The sequence below is a fragment of the Falco rusticolus genome, chromosome 11 (genome assembly GCF_015220075.1).
Source record: "Falco rusticolus isolate bFalRus1 chromosome 11, bFalRus1.pri, whole genome shotgun sequence".
NCBI classification, from domain to species: domain Eukaryota; kingdom Metazoa; phylum Chordata; class Aves; order Falconiformes; family Falconidae; genus Falco; species Falco rusticolus.
This window is the reverse complement of record NC_051197.1, coordinates 7,379,013-7,383,821: the sequence shown is the minus strand read 5'-3', so window position 1 is coordinate 7,383,821 and position 4,809 is coordinate 7,379,013.

Genomic DNA, 4,809 nt, shown 5'->3' with positions numbered 1-4,809 from the left:
CCCATCAAGGCTGTTGTGGGAAAAGCTCTTTTTCTTCGTATTTATTCATGATGCAACTGGAAACTGTTTGTACATGCTGATGGAATTGCAAAGTTACTAAAAGTAGTTTTGGGGAGCATTGGTACAATAAAAACTCCCCATGTAAAGGTGAATGTTAAAATGTTCTTTGCTTGGCTTGAAGCATGGTAACCACGGTACTTGTGAAGCCCTTGAGCTTATCACTTCGTGCTGAAACACTGTTGACATGTTAAAGAACTTGGCAGTGCTTTGCAAATTAGGAAGATAGAGCAGAAGGCGAATTGAAACATCTCTTGGGTTGTATGTGGGAGAATGAAAGCTGAATCAGTGAAGACCAAAGAATTGAGAACTTGGCAAATGTGGAAGACTGAAAATGCTAGCCTTCCTGCCTGGACTCCTGGGAGTTCTGTGTGGTTCCCATCCTAATGGATGGGAGCCTTGGGACTGGCTGGCTTCTCTCGGGCGAGAGCATCTGTGAAAACGTGCAGTTGTGGTGCGCTTGCTCTGTGGAAAAAAAACCAACCAAAAACCAACAAACCAACCTCATGTATGATGGGTGGCAGGGATTACAGTACAGTCAGTAACGCTGGAGGCTTGGTGCTGAGCCCCAGTAAGGGTACAGACCTGGAAAAAAAAATAGGGTTTAGGTGAATTTTTAACTTTATGTAGGAATATGGGAAGAGTGCATAAGGATAATAAGCGTGAATTTAGAACTGCTTCTGAAATTTTACTGAAATATGTTGATAATTCACTAGTATTTGTCAACTTCCCATAGGATCTAGGTGTTGCTATGAACTCCCTTCTGCCAGGATCACAAATGTTTTGGATTCGGTGTGTACAGGATGAGCACTGGAGGTCTTACAGGTGATTTAATTACTGAGCAGTGCATTGATTGACCAGTGTATTGCTGTTAACAGGAAGGAACTGAGGAAGTTAGAGCAGTAAATTTGTGCCATATATAAGAGATGAATTCATGCCTTCACTGAGGAATGCCCCAGGAAGGATCCTCATAAGTTTCCCTGGAATCAGACTGTGTTGCTCCAGACAGTGGGGACGTACAGAGGGGCTGAGCAAACTGCCCCAGCTGTGAAGGTGAGTGAGTGAATTCTTCCACCGGCACTTAAGATTAGTCTCCTTATTATTATTTGAAGACAATGCTTGTTTGTTTAACAAAGTGAACAGACAGATTGTTCTGGAGATCAAGATTAATTAAATGATCCATGTTTTGTACTTGATCAAATGAAGTGATGTGGAACATAAGCAAATCACAACAATAGCTGTAACAACTTGATAGAAGTGACAGCAGAAGTATAGGGAGTGGTTATTCATGTTCAACTGTTTGCTTTCCCGTCAAGTCATTTTTATTTTTTTTATCCCCTCGCTTTCAAAGACCGGTTTACAGGCACTGAAGAGCTTTGTGGATTTATTCAGAAACATGAGGGCTGCGGCGTCAATCAAGGAGTCGGGTAGCCAAGCAAGTGAAGAGACTAACTCAGAAATCAGTGGTCTCGGTATGTTTGTGTGCGAGCTTGGGTTGATATCGAGAGCAGTGTGTTGGGAACTGGGCTTTCATTTCAGACTCTCGCACTGTGTATTTGGCAAGAAAAACCAAACTCATACGTCTTCCAGTGCCTTGGTTTGCCTTTATTTCAGGAGTACTGCTTTAACTCTTGTGTGAAGTAAATTAATGAGCACAAAACCTGGATGCGTCTTGAGAGAAACGAGCTAAATCTGTGCAAGTGGTATAAAGAGCTACTTACTTCCACATGATAAATGCGTTCTGTTTGGTGGGCTGTCAGTACTATTAAACACCCTCTCACTAAACAACAGGCCCACAGCTTGCTCAGACTCGTTACTTTTGCTTGGCAACCTGAGATCTGTCAGATTCTCAAATACTAGGTGGCATTTCCTCGAGTTTTGCATTGCAGATGGATTTTCTAACTATGCTAAATTAGTTGTCTCCTTGGAGTAAAGGAGATTATCTGCTCGTTTTGGAGGAGTTTTTAATGTTTTTGATAAAAAGTATCAATGCTAAGGCAAACGTTGACCTTTCAGTGGGGATATCCCAGATAAGTTATGCAACCTCTTGCTCTTTCTTGCAACATCCTTGCAGCAGCTATAGTAACTGCTTGTGTTAAAAAGTAACATTAGAAAGTATTTAATGTATTTTTAGATTGTCTAATACAACTTAGCTGACAAAGAAGAGCCAGTGCCATGTCACCAGCTCTCTACAGACATAGGGAAATGTGGCACGAACTACATTTTGAGAACATCAGGTCTGATTTTGAGGCCATGAATTGTATGAAGCTGGAAACTTCTAAGTGAAGCAAGTTATTATCAGATGCAGGTAAGTGAAGACTTAAAATCTCAGCAGATTGTCATCAGGATACCAGACCTTTGCACACCAAGAGTGAAGTTCCCTGAAAGGCCTTCACTAATCTCAGGCTTCCCTGCCACAGAGAGAGAAAATCTTCCCCTTCTTTCGCTTTCCTAAGCACCAGCAGTAGTAGCTGATATCTGAGGTCAGCTGGATCAGCTTGCTCATCTGGTTGTAAATTATTTTTTGTGAAGTTAGTTTTCAGCTGGTTTTCAGCTCACCTTGCTGTTAAAGCTGCTGACCAGGCAGTTGGACTAAGAGCTCGACTGTTCCTCCTCCTGGTGCTTGCTTCAGATGGCTCAGCCAGCTTGTGAAACTGTATTCTGAGCTGTGATGGCAGTGTTTGAACCCTCAGGTACTGCAGGCATGAGCAGATGCCTGCAGAGAAAACGAGCTTCAGGGCCTGTCTTGGTTGGCTTTGCCTTGCCACCTGCTAGGTAGGTTTAAATATCTGTGAAATAAATGGTAACCTCCCTTTAAAAGGAGAGCGTTTGCACGCAGTCCTTTTGGGCAGGCTTGGTAGAGATGACCATCACACAAACCAGCTCCGCAGACTGGACTAGCCTTTTAACCCTGCTGCTTGTTTGCACTGCTTCAGAGGGCTGTCCTGGCACAACAGCGTGGGCGACCCTGCGGTGCTGCTGCCAGGGTCATACTGAGCTTGGGAAGAAGGGAAGGATTTGCCATATTGATGCCTTGGGAGACCAGTCTGATCAGATACTGGAACTTGCAGTTTGTTCTTAAACTTTTAATTGTGAAATAGCGGGTCGGTACGGTTCACTCTGCCTTGTGAGGGACAGGCATTGCCTGCACTGTGGGCTGATAAGCCGCAGCATGTGACCCCAGCGTGCTGTTACCGCAGCCACCCTCTGCCCCAGCCATCCCATGGCTCTCGAGCTGCATGGCACCTGAACGCAGCCCTCCCCTGTGAGCCCATCTCGCCTGTTGCTTTTTAGGTGAGCAGTGATATCTTGGAGGGCAAGCTGCTGAAGTTTTGATTCATGCTGTAGGTTTCTTGTTCACTGAAAAATTGCTTTTTATTTACTGGATCTTTAATAAGGCATTTCCCTTTTCGTGACAAGATCTGGTTTCGAATGGTTTCTGACACATGGTTTTCAATTGAAAATAGCTGTAACTTGCTTACAGCATTTTCACAGTCTCCAGGGAGTAATGATGCAACTAAAATTTCTGCTCTGTTCATTTTGAAACGCTTGCTCTGTTGCTGGAGACTGTGGTCTGCTTTGTGATTGGCAGTTATAATTAGTGATGGCTTGCACTTTTGCATGTTTATGAAAGAAAGCAAATAGGGCCTAAAATATTTTTACTTGAATAAGGATTTATTTCCCTGTCTGAAGTTTCTCACAGCCTGCTTCCTCAGCTTGACTGTGTCGTGGTTTAACCCCAGCTGGCAACCAAGCACCATGCAGCCAGTTGCTCACTCCCCCTCACTCAGAGGGATGGAGAGGAGAAGCAGAAAAGGAATGTATAAGTCAAGGGTTGAGATAAGAACAATGTAATAGTTTAAACAGAATAAAGAGGTAAGAACAACAATAATACTAACAATAATAATAATAGCAAATGGAAAGGTGGGGGGAAAAGGGTAAAGCAAAAGGTGCACACGCAAGCAAAGCAAAGAATTCATTCACTACTTCCTATGGGCAGGCAGGTGTTTGGCCATCCCCAGGACAGCAGGGCTCCATCACGCGTAAGGGTTACTCGGGAAGGCAAACGCCATAATGCAGGATGTCCCCACATTCCCTCTTCTTCCCCCAGTTCATATACTGAGCATGCCGTTCCATGGTATGGAATACCTCTTTGGCTAGCTTGGGTCAGCTGTCCTGGCTCTGTCCCCTCCCAGTTTCCTGTGCCCCTCCAGCCCTCTCGCTGGCTGGGCCCAAGAAACTGAAGAGTCCTTGATTTAGTATGAACATGGCCCAGCAACAATTAAAAACATCAGTGTCCTATCAACATTGTTCTCACATCATAGCCAAAAGACAGCACTGTACTAACCACTAAGAAGACCACTAACTCTGTCCCAGCTGAAACCAGGACAGACTGAAAGGCACCAGGTTTTCTCATAATCTCCTGCTGGATGTTTTGCTGAGCTTCCTATTTTGACACAAAAGTGATGTCAGTTTTCTGAAAAACAGGGAATGTGTTAATGTTTTCTAGTCTTTTTCTCTATCGCCTATCTCTCAGCTGCATGATTTATGTTGTAAACTATTAACTTTTGAGTACAAAGATATTATTACCTCTATCTCTTCTGCCCTTTGAGTTGCAGTTTCTTTTATTGGAGTGCACACTGAGAAATCACGCTGGCCACTTCCAGCCCTGAAAGCGTAGTAGTTTATCCCATTACACGGTGATTTTTCCACCTCAGTTCTCCTGAGAACCTTGAAATGGGTTTTCCGTAA